Source organism: Phyllobates terribilis, unplaced genomic scaffold (genome assembly GCF_046119375.1).
Source record: "Phyllobates terribilis strain yellow unplaced genomic scaffold, ASM4611937v1 Scaffold_40__1_contigs__length_11209783, whole genome shotgun sequence".
In the NCBI taxonomy this organism is placed as follows: Eukaryota; Metazoa; Chordata; class Amphibia; order Anura; family Dendrobatidae; genus Phyllobates; species Phyllobates terribilis.
Genome location: NW_027362800.1, coordinates 7,786,562 through 7,802,201, shown reverse-complemented (window position 1 = coordinate 7,802,201; position 15,640 = coordinate 7,786,562). Strand labels below are relative to the sequence as shown.

The 15,640-nt window shown below is 45.2% G+C and overlaps 12 non-coding genes across 12 annotated transcripts; all 12 read left to right on the top strand.

Moving 5' to 3' along the window:
• The first annotated feature begins 878 nt into the window (after window positions 1-878).
• LOC141189308 (U2 spliceosomal RNA) lies at window positions 879-1,069 on the top strand. The gene has a single exon (XR_012263373.1). It is a non-coding gene; the product is annotated as a U2 spliceosomal RNA (small nuclear RNA).
• A 1,123-nt stretch (window positions 1,070-2,192) lies between these two features.
• LOC141189307 (U2 spliceosomal RNA) lies at window positions 2,193-2,383 on the top strand. Its single transcript, XR_012263372.1, has one exon. It is a non-coding gene; the product is annotated as a U2 spliceosomal RNA (small nuclear RNA).
• Window positions 2,384-3,506: 1,123 nt separating this feature from the next.
• LOC141189306 (U2 spliceosomal RNA) lies at window positions 3,507-3,697 on the top strand. The gene has a single exon (XR_012263371.1). It is a non-coding gene; the product is annotated as a U2 spliceosomal RNA (small nuclear RNA).
• Window positions 3,698-4,818: 1,121 nt separating this feature from the next.
• On the top strand, window positions 4,819-5,009 carry LOC141189305 (U2 spliceosomal RNA). The gene has a single exon (XR_012263370.1). It is a non-coding gene; the product is annotated as a U2 spliceosomal RNA (small nuclear RNA).
• A 1,119-nt stretch (window positions 5,010-6,128) lies between these two features.
• On the top strand, window positions 6,129-6,319 carry LOC141189304 (U2 spliceosomal RNA). Its single transcript, XR_012263369.1, has one exon. It is a non-coding gene; the product is annotated as a U2 spliceosomal RNA (small nuclear RNA).
• A 1,123-nt stretch (window positions 6,320-7,442) lies between these two features.
• LOC141189303 (U2 spliceosomal RNA) lies at window positions 7,443-7,633 on the top strand. The gene has a single exon (XR_012263368.1). It is a non-coding gene; the product is annotated as a U2 spliceosomal RNA (small nuclear RNA).
• Window positions 7,634-8,752: 1,119 nt separating this feature from the next.
• On the top strand, window positions 8,753-8,943 carry LOC141189302 (U2 spliceosomal RNA). Its single transcript, XR_012263367.1, has one exon. It is a non-coding gene; the product is annotated as a U2 spliceosomal RNA (small nuclear RNA).
• A 1,123-nt stretch (window positions 8,944-10,066) lies between these two features.
• LOC141189300 (U2 spliceosomal RNA) lies at window positions 10,067-10,257 on the top strand. The gene has a single exon (XR_012263365.1). It is a non-coding gene; the product is annotated as a U2 spliceosomal RNA (small nuclear RNA).
• A 1,118-nt stretch (window positions 10,258-11,375) lies between these two features.
• Window positions 11,376-11,566, top strand: LOC141189299 (U2 spliceosomal RNA). Its single transcript, XR_012263364.1, has one exon. It is a non-coding gene; the product is annotated as a U2 spliceosomal RNA (small nuclear RNA).
• A 1,120-nt stretch (window positions 11,567-12,686) lies between these two features.
• Window positions 12,687-12,877, top strand: LOC141189298 (U2 spliceosomal RNA). The gene has a single exon (XR_012263363.1). It is a non-coding gene; the product is annotated as a U2 spliceosomal RNA (small nuclear RNA).
• Window positions 12,878-13,999: 1,122 nt separating this feature from the next.
• LOC141189297 (U2 spliceosomal RNA) lies at window positions 14,000-14,190 on the top strand. The gene has a single exon (XR_012263362.1). It is a non-coding gene; the product is annotated as a U2 spliceosomal RNA (small nuclear RNA).
• Window positions 14,191-15,308: 1,118 nt separating this feature from the next.
• Window positions 15,309-15,499, top strand: LOC141189296 (U2 spliceosomal RNA). The gene has a single exon (XR_012263361.1). It is a non-coding gene; the product is annotated as a U2 spliceosomal RNA (small nuclear RNA).
• Window positions 15,500-15,640: the final 141 nt, after the last annotated feature.

The window sequence follows — 15,640 nt, the reverse complement described above, 5'->3', positions numbered from 1 at the left end:
CTATACTTCCTTTTGGATAAACAGACATATTAGGCAAGCATTTTGGAGCTTTCACCTAAATAACTACAGGTGGTGAGATAAGCTGCACAATATAATTGACCTTTCAGTATATTGTTGCACACACACCATCTATTTAGCAAATGCCCTTGTTATCAACAGCAGCCTTTTAAACTCACCTGAGCTAACAGGTATGTGAGCTGGTTACTCTGCTGCGCTTAAAATTTCTTTTTTGGTTTGCTACAATGCCTTTTCTGAAACGTTGTCTCCCTCTGCTGGAACACTGACTTCTTTCATTTAATGCCTGCAGACTATAAAAGAGAAACCAACCCAAAAAGTTTGGTTGATTAGTCTGTGGCATTCTTTTAAACTGTTGCTTATGGCGGTCTCTGTGAGCTTCTCAGTGACATTCAGCCATCCAGGTATCCCGCCTGCAGTAGACGGAATGTGGCAATGGAACGCTGGCTGCGCATGTCATAATAGGCTCTGAGCCTTTATATACCTGCGCACAGCAGCAGCCACCTTCAGTCTGCTGCTGGACAGCCAGCAGCAGCAGCAGGAGAGGTAATTAATCAGCAACCCTCCTGCTAAGGGTAGACAGCTGCTCGTTCCACCCCCCCCGCCTTAATTGGTTCTCCTCCCTTCCAACGGTGTTGAGGCGGGTGGGAACAGCCGGGGGTTGAGGGTACTGTGCTAAAAGAGGTGGAGTTATGCAGATCTAAAACGCGTGGATTGCAGCAGCAGCAAGCCGAAAAGTGCAGGCATGTGAGGGATCTAGAGGTTGACAGCATGTCTTCTTAACGGGAGTCCAGGTGGCCATCTCCACAAATGGACTTTTCAGAATCCTTGGGTGGCACCGTAGTCGGAAACCAATTCTGGTTATCGCTTCTCGGCCTTTTGGCTAAGATCAAGTGTAGTATCTGTTCTTATCAGTTTAATATCTGATACGTCCCCTATCTGGGGACCATATATTAAATGGATTTTTAGAACAGGGAGATGGAAAAAGAGCTTGCTCTGTCCACTCCACGCATTGACCTGGTATTGCAGTATCTCCAGGACCGGTGCACCCCTTCTTTAATGCAGTTTCTAAAATCAGAAAGAATTGAATTCAATGCTTTTTGTTCATTTTGCTTGTTTGTCGGATTTTGGGATGGACTCTTTGGCTTTGCTTTTCTTCTCCTCATTGGATTTTTCATGTTAAAAGTTGCAGAAGCCAGATGACAAGCTCATTTTGGTTCAACTTCAGCAACTGTGCATTGCATTGCCATGTAATGTAATGTAATGCAATGCTATCTATCTAGCTCTCCCTCTATACTTCCTTTTGGATAAACAGACATATTAGGCAAGCATTTTGGAGCTTTCACCTAAATAACTACAGGTGGTGAGATAAGCTGCACAATATAATTGACCTTTCAGTATATTGTTGCACACACACCATCTATTTAGCAAATGCCCTTGTTATCAACAGCAGCCTTTTAAACTCACCTGAGCTAACAGGTATGTGAGCTGGTTACTCTGCTGCGCTTAAAATTTCTTTTTTGGTTTGCTACAATGCCTTTTCTGAAACGTTGTCTCCCTCTGCTGGAACACTGACTTCTTTCATTTAATGCCTGCAGACTATAAAAGAGAAACCAACCCAAAAAGTTTGGTTGATTAGTCTGTGGCATTCTTTTAAACTGTTGCATATGGCGGTCTCTGTGAGCTTCTCAGTGACATTCAGCCATCCAGGTATCCCGCCTGCAGTAGACGGAATGTGGCAATGGAACGCTGGCTGCGCGTGTCATAATAGGCTCTGAGCCTTTATATACCTGCGCACAGCAGCAGCCACCTTCAGTCTGCTGCTGGACAGCCAGCAGCAACAGCAGCAGGAGAGGTAATTAATCAGCAACCCTCCTGCTAAGGGTAGACAGCTGCTCGTTCCACCCCCACCCCCCCGCCTTAATTGGTTCTCCTCCCTTCCAACGGTGTTGAGGCGGGTGGGAACAGCCGGGGGTTGAGGGTACTGTGCTAAAAGAGGTGGAGTTATGCAGATCTAAAACGCGTGGATTGCAGCAGCAGCAAGCCGAAAAGTGCAGGCATGTGAGGGATCTAGAGGTTGACAGCATGTCTTCTTAACGGGAGTCCAGGTGGCCATCTCCACAAATGGACTTTTCAGAATCCTTGGGTGGCACCGTAGTCGGAAACCAATTCTGGTTATCGCTTCTCGGCCTTTTGGCTAAGATCAAGTGTAGTATCTGTTCTTATCAGTTTAATATCTGATACGTCCCCTATCTGGGGACCATATATTAAATGGATTTTTAGAACAGGGAGATGGAAAAAGAGCTTGCTCTGTCCACTCCACGCATTGACCTGGTATTGCAGTATCTCCAGGACCGGTGCACCCCTTCTTTAATGCAGTTTCTAAAATCAGAAAGAATTGAATTCAATGCTTTTTGTTCATTTTGCTTGTTTGTCGGATTTTGGGATGGACTCTTTGGCTTTGCTTTTCTTCTCCTCATTGGATTTTTCATGTTAAAAGTTGCAGAAGCCAGATGACAAGCTCATTTTGGTTCAACTTCAGCAACTGTGCATTGCATTGCCATGTAATGTAATGTAATGCAATGCTATCTATCTAGCTCTCCCTCTATACTTCCTTTTGGATAAACAGACATATTAGGCAAGCATTTTGGAGCTTTCACCTAAATAACTACAGGTGGTGAGATAAGCTGCACAATATAATTGACCTTTCAGTATATTGTTGCACACACACCATCTATTTAGCAAATGCCCTTGTTATCAACAGCAGCCTTTTAAACTCACCTGAGCTAACAGGTATGTGAGCTGGTTACTCTGCTGCGCTTAAAATTTCTTTTTTGGTTTGCTACAATGCCTTTTCTGAAACGTTGTCTCCCTCTGCTGGAACACTGACTTCTTTCATTTAATGCCTGCAGACTATAAAAGAGAAACCAACCCAAAAAGTTTGGTTGATTAGTCTGTGGCATTCTTTTAAACTGTTGCTTATGGCGGTCTCTGTGAGCTTCTCAGTGACATTCAGCCATCCAGGTATCCCGCCTGCAGTAGACGGAATGTGGCAATGGAACGCTGGCTGCGCGTGTCATAATAGGCTCTGAGCCTTTATATACCTGCGCACAGCAGCAGCCACCTTCAGTCTGCTGCTGGACAGCCAGCAGCAGCAGCAGCAGGAGAGGTAATTAATCAGCAACCCTCCTGCTAAGGGTAGACAGCTGCTCGTTCCACCCCCCCCCCCCCGCCTTAATTGGTTCTCCTCCCTTCCAACGGTGTTGAGGCGGGTGGGAACAGCCGGGGGTTGAGGGTACTGTGCTAAAAGAGGTGGAGTTATGCAGATCTAAAACGCGTGGATTGCAGCAGCAGCAAGCCGAAAAGTGCAGGCATGTGAGGGATCTAGAGGTTGACAGCATGTCTTCTTAACGGGAGTCCAGGTGGCCATCTCCACAAATGGACTTTTCAGAATCCTTGGGTGGCACCGTAGTCGGAAACCAATTCTGGTTATCGCTTCTCGGCCTTTTGGCTAAGATCAAGTGTAGTATCTGTTCTTATCAGTTTAATATCTGATACGTCCCCTATCTGGGGACCATATATTAAATGGATTTTTAGAACAGGGAGATGGAAAAAGAGCTTGCTCTGTCCACTCCACGCATTGACCTGGTATTGCAGTATCTCCAGGACCGGTGCACCCCTTCTTTAATGCAGTTTCTAAAATCAGAAAGAATTGAATTCAATGCTTTTTGTTCATTTTGCTTGTTTGTCGGATTTTGGGATGGACTCTTTGGCTTTGCTTTTCTTCTCCTCATTGGATTTTTCATGTTAAAAGTTGCAGAAGCCAGATGACAAGCTCATTTTGGTTCAACTTCAGCAACTGTGCATTGCATTGCCATGTAATGTAATGTAATGCAATGCTATCTATCTAGCTCTCCCTCTATACTTCCTTTTGGATAAACAGACATATTAGGCAAGCATTTTGGAGCTTTCACCTAAATAACTACAGGTGGTGAGATAAGCTGCACAATATAATTGACCTTTCAGTATATTGTTGCACACACACCATCTATTTAGCAAATGCCCTTGTTATCAACAGCAGCCTTTTAAACTCACCTGAGCTAACAGGTATGTGAGCTGGTTACTCTGCTGCGCTTAAAATTTCTTTTTTGGTTTGCTACAATGCCTTTTCTGAAACGTTGTCTCCCTCTGCTGGAACACTGACTTCTTTCATTTAATGCCTGCAGACTATAAAAGAGAAACCAACCCAAAAAGTTTGGTTGATTAGTCTGTGGCATTCTTTTAAACTGTTGCTTATGGCGGTCTCTGTGAGCTTCTCAGTGACATTCAGCCATCCAGGTATCCCGCCTGCAGTAGACGGAATGTGGCAATGGAACGCTGGCTGCGCGTGTCATAATAGGCTCTGAGCCTTTATATACCTGCGCACAGCAGCAGCCACCTTCAGTCTGCTGCTGGACAGCCAGCAGCAGCAGCAGCAGGAGAGGTAATTAATCAGCAACCCTCCTGCTAAGGGTAGACAGCTGCTCGTTCCACCCCCCCCCCCGCCTTAATTGGTTCTCCTCCCTTCCAACGGTGTTGAGGCGGGTGGGAACAGCCGGGGGTTGAGGGTACTGTGCTAAAAGAGGTGGAGTTATGCAGATCTAAAACGCGTGGATTGCAGCAGCAGCAAGCCGAAAAGTGCAGGCATGTGAGGGATCTAGAGGTTGACAGCATGTCTTCTTAACGGGAGTCCAGGTGGCCATCTCCACAAATGGACTTTTCAGAATCCTTGGGTGGCACCGTAGTCGGAAACCAATTCTGGTTATCGCTTCTCGGCCTTTTGGCTAAGATCAAGTGTAGTATCTGTTCTTATCAGTTTAATATCTGATACGTCCCCTATCTGGGGACCATATATTAAATGGATTTTTAGAACAGGGAGATGGAAAAAGAGCTTGCTCTGTCCACTCCACGCATTGACCTGGTATTGCAGTATCTCCAGGACCGGTGCACCCCTTCTTTAATGCAGTTTCTAAAATCAGAAAGAATTGAATTCAATGCTTTTTGTTCATTTTGCTTGTTTGTCGGATTTTGGGATGGACTCTTTGGCTTTGCTTTTCTTCTCCTCATTGGATTTTTCATGTTAAAAGTTGCAGAAGCCAGATGACAAGCTCATTTTGGTTCAACTTCAGCAACTGTGCATTGCATTGCCATGTAATGTAATGTAATGCAATGCTATCTATCTAGCTCTCCCTCTATACTTCCTTTTGGATAAACAGACATATTAGGCAAGCATTTTGGAGCTTTCACCTAAATAACTACAGGTGGTGAGATAAGCTGCACAATATAATTGACCTTTCAGTATATTGTTGCACACACACCATCTATTTAGCAAATGCCCTTGTTATCAACAGCAGCCTTTTAAACTCACCTGAGCTAACAGGTATGTGAGCTGGTTACTCTGCTGCGCTTAAAATTTCTTTTTTGGTTTGCTACAATGCCTTTTCTGAAACGTTGTCTCCCTCTGCTGGAACACTGACTTCTTTCATTTAATGCCTGCAGACTATAAAAGAGAAACCAACCCAAAAAGTTTGGTTGATTAGTCTGTGGCATTCTTTTAAACTGTTGCTTATGGCGGTCTCTGTGAGCTTCTCAGTGACATTCAGCCATCCAGGTATCCCGCCTGCAGTAGACGGAATGTGGCAATGGAACGCTGGCTGCGCGTGTCATAATAGGCTCTGAGCCTTTATATACCTGCGCACAGCAGCAGCCACCTTCAGTCTGCTGCTGGACAGCCAGCAGCAGCAGCAGCAGGAGAGGTAATTAATCAGCAACCCTCCTGCTAAGGGTAGACAGCTGCTCGTTCCACCCCCCCCCGCCTTAATTGGTTCTCCTCCCTTCCAACGGTGTTGAGGCGGGTGGGAACAGCCGGGGGTTGAGGGTACTGTGCTAAAAGAGGTGGAGTTATGCAGATCTAAAACGCGTGGATTGCAGCAGCAGCAAGCCGAAAAGTGCAGGCATGTGAGGGATCTAGAGGTTGACAGCATGTCTTCTTAACGGGAGTCCAGGTGGCCATCTCCACAAATGGACTTTTCAGAATCCTTGGGTGGCACCGTAGTCGGAAACCAATTCTGGTTATCGCTTCTCGGCCTTTTGGCTAAGATCAAGTGTAGTATCTGTTCTTATCAGTTTAATATCTGATACGTCCCCTATCTGGGGACCATATATTAAATGGATTTTTAGAACAGGGAGATGGAAAAAGAGCTTGCTCTGTCCACTCCACGCATTGACCTGGTATTGCAGTATCTCCAGGACCGGTGCACCCCTTCTTTAATGCAGTTTCTAAAATCAGAAAGAATTGAATTCAATGCTTTTTGTTCATTTTGCTTGTTTGTCGGATTTTGGGATGGACTCTTTGGCTTTGCTTTTCTTCTCCTCATTGGATTTTTCATGTTAAAAGTTGCAGAAGCCAGATGACAAGCTCATTTTGGTTCAACTTCAGCAACTGTGCATTGCATTGCCATGTAATGTAATGTAATGCAATGCTATCTATCTAGCTCTCCCTCTATACTTCCTTTTGGATAAACAGACATATTAGGCAAGCATTTTGGAGCTTTTACCTAAATAACTACAGGTGGTGAGATAAGCTGCACAATATAATTGACCTTTCAGTATATTGTTGCACACACACCATCTATTTAGCAAATGCCCTTGTTATCAACAGCAGCCTTTTAAACTCACCTGAGCTAACAGGTATGTGAGCTGGTTACTCTGCTGCGCTTAAAATTTCTTTTTTGGTTTGCTACAATGCCTTTTCTGAAACGTTGTCTCCCTCTGCTGGAACACTGACTTCTTTCATTTAATGCCTGCAGACTATAAAAGAGAAACCAACCCAAAAAGTTTGGTTGATTAGTCTGTGGCATTCTTTTAAACTGTTGCTTATGGCGGTCTCTGTGAGCTTCTCAGTGACATTCAGCCATCCAGGTATCCCGCCTGCAGTAGACGGAATGTGGCAATGGAACGCTGGCTGCGCGTGTCATAATAGGCTCTGAGCCTTTATATACCTGCGCACAGCAGCAGCCACCTTCAGTCTGCTGCTGGACAGCCAGCAGCAGCAGCAGCAGGAGAGGTAATTAATCAGCAACCCTCCTGCTAAGGGTAGACAGCTGCTCGTTCCACCCCCCCCCCCCCGCCTTAATTGGTTCTCCTCCCTTCCAACGGTGTTGAGGCGGGTGGGAACAGCCGGGGGTTGAGGGTACTGTGCTAAAAGAGGTGGAGTTATGCAGATCTAAAACGCGTGGATTGCAGCAGCAGCAAGCCGAAAAGTGCAGGCATGTGAGGGATCTAGAGGTTGACAGCATGTCTTCTTAACGGGAGTCCAGGTGGCCATCTCCACAAATGGACTTTTCAGAATCCTTGGGTGGCACCGTAGTCGGAAACCAATTCTGGTTATCGCTTCTCGGCCTTTTGGCTAAGATCAAGTGTAGTATCTGTTCTTATCAGTTTAATATCTGATACGTCCCCTATCTGGGGACCATATATTAAATGGATTTTTAGAACAGGGAGATGGAAAAAGAGCTTGCTCTGTCCACTCCACGCATTGACCTGGTATTGCAGTATCTCCAGGACCGGTGCACCCCTTCTTTAATGCAGTTTCTAAAATCAGAAAGAATTGAATTCAATGCTTTTTGTTCATTTTGCTTGTTTGTCGGATTTTGGGATGGACTCTTTGGCTTTGCTTTTCTTCTCCTCATTGGATTTTTCATGTTAAAAGTTGCAGAAGCCAGATGACAAGCTCATTTTGGTTCAACTTCAGCAACTGTGCATTGCATTGCCATGTAATGTAATGTAATGCAATGCTATCTATCTAGCTCTCCCTCTATACTTCCTTTTGGATAAACAGACATATTAGGCAAGCATTTTGGAGCTTTCACCTAAATAACTACAGGTGGTGAGATAAGCTGCACAATATAATTGACCTTTCAGTATATTGTTGCACACACACCATCTATTTAGCAAATGCCCTTGTTATCAACAGCAGCCTTTTAAACTCACCTGAGCTAACAGGTATGTGAGCTGGTTACTCTGCTGCGCTTAAAATTTCTTTTTTGGTTTGCTACAATGCCTTTTCTGAAACGTTGTCTCCCTCTGCTGGAACACTGACTTCTTTCATTTAATGCCTGCAGACTATAAAAGAGAAACCAACCCAAAAAGTTTGGTTGATTAGTCTGTGGCATTCTTTTAAACTGTTGCTTATGGCGGTCTCTGTGAGCTTCTCAGTGACATTCAGCCATCCAGGTATCCCGCCTGCAGTAGACGGAATGTGGCAATGGAACGCTGGCTGCGCGTGTCATAATAGGCTCTGAGCCTTTATATACCTGCGCACAGCAGCAGCCACCTTCAGTCTGCTGCTGGACAGCCAGCAGCAGCAGCAGCAGGAGAGGTAATTAATCAGCAACCCTCCTGCTAAGGGTAGACAGCTGCTCGTTCCACCCCCCCCCGCCTTAATTGGTTCTCCTCCCTTCCAACGGTGTTGAGGCGGGTGGGAACAGCCGGGGGTTGAGGGTACTGTGCTAAAAGAGGTGGAGTTATGCAGATCTAAAACGCGTGGATTGCAGCAGCAGCAAGCCGAAAAGTGCAGGCATGTGAGGGATCTAGAGGTTGACAGCATGTCTTCTTAACGGGAGTCCAGGTGGCCATCTCCACAAATGGACTTTTCAGAATCCTTGGGTGGCACCGTAGTCGGAAACCAATTCTGGTTATCGCTTCTCGGCCTTTTGGCTAAGATCAAGTGTAGTATCTGTTCTTATCAGTTTAATATCTGATACGTCCCCTATCTGGGGACCATATATTAAATGGATTTTTAGAACAGGGAGATGGAAAAAGAGCTTGCTCTGTCCACTCCACGCATTGACCTGGTATTGCAGTATCTCCAGGACCGGTGCACCCCTTCTTTAATGCAGTTTCTAAAATCAGAAAGAATTGAATTCAATGCTTTTTGTTCATTTTGCTTGTTTGTCGGATTTTGGGATGGACTCTTTGGCTTTGCTTTTCTTCTCCTCATTGGATTTTTCATGTTAAAAGTTGCAGAAGCCAGATGACAAGCTCATTTTGGTTCAGCTTCAGCAACTGTGCATTGCATTGCCATGTAATGTAATGTAATGCAATGCTATCTATCTAGCTCTCCCTCTATACTTCCTTTTGGATAAACAGACATATTAGGCAAGCATTTTGGAGCTTTCACCTAAATAACTACAGGTGGTGAGATAAGCTGCACAATATAATTGACCTTTCAGTATATTGTTGCACACACACCATCTATTTAGCAAATGCCCTTGTTATCAACAGCAGCCTTTTAAACTCACCTGAGCTAACAGGTATGTGAGCTGGTTACTCTGCTGCGCTTAAAATTTCTTTTTTGGTTTGCTACAATGCCTTTTCTGAAACGTTGTCTCCCTCTGCTGGAACACTGACTTCTTTCATTTAATGCCTGCAGACTATAAAAGAGAAACCAACCCAAAAAGTTTGGTTGATTAGTCTGTGGCATTCTTTTAAACTGTTGCTTATGGCGGTCTCTGTGAGCTTCTCAGTGACATTCAGCCATCCAGGTATCCCGCCTGCAGTAGACGGAATGTGGCAATGGAACGCTGGCTGCGCGTGTCATAATAGGCTCTGAGCCTTTATATACCTGCGCACAGCAGCAGCCACCTTCAGTCTGCTGCTGGACAGCCAGCAGCAGCAGCAGCAGGAGAGGTAATTAATCAGCAACCCTCCTGCTAAGGGTAGACAGCTGCTCGTTCCACCCCCCCCCCCCCGCCTTAATTGGTTCTCCTCCCTTCCAACGGTGTTGAGGCGGGTGGGAACAGCCGGGGGTTGAGGGTACTGTGCTAAAAGAGGTGGAGTTATGCAGATCTAAAACGCGTGGATTGCAGCAGCAGCAAGCCGAAAAGTGCAGGCATGTGAGGGATCTAGAGGTTGACAGCATGTCTTCTTAACGGGAGTCCAGGTGGCCATCTCCACAAATGGACTTTTCAGAATCCTTGGGTGGCACCGTAGTCGGAAACCAATTCTGGTTATCGCTTCTCGGCCTTTTGGCTAAGATCAAGTGTAGTATCTGTTCTTATCAGTTTAATATCTGATACGTCCCCTATCTGGGGACCATATATTAAATGGATTTTTAGAACAGGGAGATGGAAAAAGAGCTTGCTCTGTCCACTCCACGCATTGACCTGGTATTGCAGTATCTCCAGGACCGGTGCACCCCTTCTTTAATGCAGTTTCTAAAATCAGAAAGAATTGAATTCAATGCTTTTTGTTCATTTTGCTTGTTTGTCGGATTTTGGGATGGACTCTTTGGCTTTGCTTTTCTTCTCCTCATTGGATTTTTCATGTTAAAAGTTGCAGAAGCCAGATGACAAGCTCATTTTGGTTCAACTTCAGCAACTGTGCATTGCATTGCCATGTAATGTAATGTAATGCAATGCTATCTATCTAGCTCTCCCTCTATACTTCCTTTTGGATAAACAGACATATTAGGCAAGCATTTTGGAGCTTTCACCTAAATAACTACAGGTGGTGAGATAAGCTGCACAATATAATTGACCTTTCAGTATATTGTTGCACACACACCATCTATTTAGCAAATGCCCTTGTTATCAACAGCAGCCTTTTAAACTCACCTGAGCTAACAGGTATGTGAGCTGGTTACTCTGCTGCGCTTAAAATTTCTTTTTTGGTTTGCTACAATGCCTTTTCTGAAACGTTGTCTCCCTCTGCTGGAACACTGACTTCTTTCATTTAATGCCTGCAGACTATAAAAGAGAAACCAACCCAAAAAGTTTGGTTGATTAGTCTGTGGCATTCTTTTAAACTGTTGCTTATGGCGGTCTCTGTGAGCTTCTCAGTGACATTCAGCCACCCAGGTATCCCGCCTGCAGTAGACGGAATGTGGCAATGGAACGCTGGCTGCGCGTGTCATAATAGGCTCTGAGCCTTTATATACCTGCGCACAGCAGCAGCCACCTTCAGTCTGCTGCTGGACAGCCAGCAGCAGCAGCAGCAGGAGAGGTAATTAATCAGCAACCCTCCTGCTAAGGGTAGACAGCTGCTCGTTCCACCCCCCCCGCCTTAATTGGTTCTCCTCCCTTCCAACGGTGTTGAGGCGGGTGGGAACAGCCGGGGGTTGAGGGTACTGTGCTAAAAGAGGTGGAGTTATGCAGATCTAAAACGCGTGGATTGCAGCAGCAGCAAGCCGAAAAGTGCAGGCATGTGAGGGATCTAGAGGTTGACAGCATGTCTTCTTAACGGGAGTCCAGGTGGCCATCTCCACAAATGGACTTTTCAGAATCCTTGGGTGGCACCGTAGTCGGAAACCAATTCTGGTTATCGCTTCTCGGCCTTTTGGCTAAGATCAAGTGTAGTATCTGTTCTTATCAGTTTAATATCTGATACGTCCCCTATCTGGGGACCATATATTAAATGGATTTTTAGAACAGGGAGATGGAAAAAGAGCTTGCTCTGTCCACTCCACGCATTGACCTGGTATTGCAGTATCTCCAGGACCGGTGCACCCCTTCTTTAATGCAGTTTCTAAAATCAGAAAGAATTGAATTCAATGCTTTTTGTTCATTTTGCTTGTTTGTCGGATTTTGGGATGGACTCTTTGGCTTTGCTTTTCTTCTCCTCATTGGATTTTTCATGTTAAAAGTTGCAGAAGCCAGATGACAAGCTCATTTTGGTTCAGCTTCAGCAACTGTGCATTGCATTGCCATGTAATGTAATGTAATGCAATGCTATCTATCTAGCTCTCCCTCTATACTTCCTTTTGGATAAACAGACATATTAGGCAAGCATTTTGGAGCTTTCACCTAAATAACTACAGGTGGTGAGATAAGCTGCACAATATAATTGACCTTTCAGTATATTGTTGCACACACACCATCTATTTAGCAAATGCCCTTGTTATCAACAGCAGCCTTTTAAACTCACCTGAGCTAACAGGTATGTGAGCTGGTTACTCTGCTGCGCTTAAAATTTCTTTTTTGGTTTGCTACAATGCCTTTTCTGAAACGTTGTCTCCCTCTGCTGGAACACTGACTTCTTTCATTTAATGCCTGCAGACTATAAAAGAGAAACCAACCCAAAAAGTTTGGTTGATTAGTCTGTGGCATTCTTTTAAACTGTTGCTTATGGCGGTCTCTGTGAGCTTCTCAGTGACATTCAGCCATCCAGGTATCCCGCCTGCAGTAGACGGAATGTGGCAATGGAACGCTGGCTGCGCGTGTCATAATAGGCTCTGAGCCTTTATATACCTGCGCACAGCAGCAGCCACCTTCAGTCTGCTGCTGGACAGCCAGCAGCAGCAGCAGCAGGAGAGGTAATTAATCAGCAACCCTCCTGCTAAGGGTAGACAGCTGCTCGTTCCACCCCCCCCCCGCCTTAATTGGTTCTCCTCCCTTCCAACGGTGTTGAGGCGGGTGGGAACAGCCGGGGGTTGAGGGTACTGTGCTAAAAGAGGTGGAGTTATGCAGATCTAAAACGCGTGGATTGCAGCAGCAGCAAGCCGAAAAGTGCAGGCATGTGAGGGATCTAGAGGTTGACAGCATGTCTTCTTAACGGGAGTCCAGGTGGCCATCTCCACAAATGGACTTTTCAGAATCCTTGGGTGGCACCGTAGTCGGAAACCAATTCTGGTTATCGCTTCTCGGCCTTTTGGCTAAGATCAAGTGTAGTATCTGTTCTTATCAGTTTAATATCTGATACGTCCCCTATCTGGGGACCATATATTAAATGGATTTTTAGAACAGGGAGATGGAAAAAGAGCTTGCTCTGTCCACTCCACGCATTGACCTGGTATTGCAGTATCTCCAGGACCGGTGCACCCCTTCTTTAATGCAGTTTCTAAAATCAGAAAGAATTGAATTCAATGCTTTTTGTTCATTTTGCTTGTTTGTCGGATTTTGGGATGGACTCTTTGGCTTTGCTTTTCTTCTCCTCATTGGATTTTTCATGTTAAAAGTTGCAGAAGCCAGATGACAAGCTCATTTTGGTTCAACTTCAGCAACTGTGCATTGCATTGCCATGTAATGTAATGTAATGCAATGCTATCTATCTAGCTCTCCCTCTATACTTCCTTTTGGATAAACAGACATATTAGGCAAGCATTTTGGAGCTTTCACCTAAATAACTACAGGTGGTGAGATAAGCTGCACAATATAATTGACCTTTCAGTATATTGTTGCACACACACCATCTATTTAGCAAATGCCCTTGTTATCAACAGCAGCCTTTTAAACTCACCTGAGCTAACAGGTATGTGAGCTGGTTACTCTGCTGCGCTTAAAATTTCTTTTTTGGTTTGCTACAATGCCTTTTCTGAAACGTTGTCTCCCTCTGCTGGAACACTGACTTCTTTCATTTAATGCCTGCAGACTATAAAAGAGAAACCAACCCAAAAAGTTTGGTTGATTAGTCTGTGGCATTCTTTTAAACTGTTGCTTATGGCGGTCTCTGTGAGCTTCTCAGTGACATTCAGCCATCCAGTTATCCCGCCTGCAGTAGACGGAATGTGGCAATGGAACGCTGGCTGCGCGTGTCATAATAGGCTCTGAGCCTTTATATACCTGCGCACAGCAGAAGCCACCTTCAGTCTGCTGCTGGACAGCCAGCAGCAGCAGCAGCAGCAGGAGAGGTAATTAATCAGCAACCCTCCTGCTAAGGGTAGACAGCTGCTCGTTCCACCCCCCCCCGCCTTAATTGGTTCTCCTCCCTTCCAACGGTGTTGAGGCGGGTGGGAACAGCCGGGGGTTGAGGGTACTGTGCTAAAAGAGGTGGAGTTATGCAGATCTAAAACGCGTGGATTGCAGCAGCAGCAAGCCGAAAAGTGCAGGCATGTGAGGGATCTAGAGGTTGACAGCATGTCTTCTTAACGGGAGTCCAGGTGGCCATCTCCACAAATGGACTTTTCAGAATCCTTGGGTGGCACCGTAGTCGGAAACCAATTCTGGTTATCGCTTCTCGGCCTTTTGGCTAAGATCAAGTGTAGTATCTGTTCTTATCAGTTTAATATCTGATACGTCCCCTATCTGGGGACCATATATTAAATGGATTTTTAGAACAGGGAGATGGAAAAAGAGCTTGCTCTGTCCACTCCACGCATTGACCTGGTATTGCAGTATCTCCAGGACCGGTGCACCCCTTCTTTAATGCAGTTTCTAAAATCAGAAAGAATTGAATTCAATGCTTTTTGTTCATTTTGCTTGTTTGTCGGATTTTGGGATGGACTCTTTGGCTTTGCTTTTCTTCTCCTCATTGGATTTTTCATGTTAAAAGTTGCAGAAGCCAGATGACAAGCTCATTTTGGTTCAACTTCAGCAACTGTGCATTGCATTGCCATGTAATGTAATGTAATGCAATGCTATCTATCTAGCTCTCCCTCTATACTTCCTTTTGGATAAACAGACATATTAGGCAAGCATTTTGGAGCTTTCACCTAAATAACTACAGGTGGTGAGATAAGCTGCACAATATAATTGACCTTTCAGTATATTGTTGCACACACACCATCTATTTAGCAAATGCCCTTGTTATCAACAGCAGCCTTTTAAACTCACCTGAGCTAACAGGTATGTGAGCTGGTTACTCTGCTGCGCTTAAAATTTCTTTTTTGGTTTGCTACAATGCCTTTTCTGAAACGTTGTCTCCCTCTGCTGGAACACTGACTTCTTTCATTTAATGCCTGCAGACTATAAAAGAGAAACCAACCCAAAAAGTTTGGTTGATTAGTCTGTGGCATTCTTTTAAACTGTTGCTTATGGCGGTCTCTGTGAGCTTCTCAGTGACATTCAGCCATCCAGGTATCCCGCCTGCAGTAGACGGAATGTGGCAATGGAACGCTGGCTGCGCGTGTCATAATAGGCTCTGAGCCTTTATATACCTGCGCACAGCAGCAGCCACCTTCAGTCTGCTGCTGGACAGCCAGCAGCAGCAGCAGGAGAGGTAATTAATCAGCAACCCTCCTGCTAAGGGTAGACAGCTGCTCGTTCCACCCCCCCCCCCGCCTTAATTGGTTCTCCTCCCTTCCAACGGTGTTGAGGCGGGTGGGAACAGCCGGGGGTTGAGGGTACTGTGCTAAAAGAGGTGGAGTTATGCAGATCTAAAACGCGTGGATTGCAGCAGCAGCAAGCCGAAAAGTGCAGGCATGTGAGGGATCTAGAGGTTGACAGCATGTCTTCTTAACGGGAGTCCAGGTGGCCATCTCCACAAATGGACTTTTCAGAATCCTTGGGTGGCACCGTAGTCGGAAACCAATTCTGGTTATCGCTTCTCGGCCTTTTGGCTAAGATCAAGTGTAGTATCTGTTCTTATCAGTTTAATATCTGATACGTCCCCTATCTGGGGACCATATATTAAATGGATTTTTAGAACAGGGAGATGGAAAAAGAGCTTGCTCTGTCCACTCCACGCATTGACCTGGTATTGCAGTATCTCCAGGACCGGTGCACCCCTTCTTTAATGCAGTTTCTAAAATCAGAAAGAATTGAATTCAATGCTTTTTGTTCATTTTGCTTGTTTGTCGGATTTTGGGATGGACTCTTTGGCTTTGCTTTTCTTCTCCTCATTGGATTTTTCATGTTAAAAGTTGCAGAAG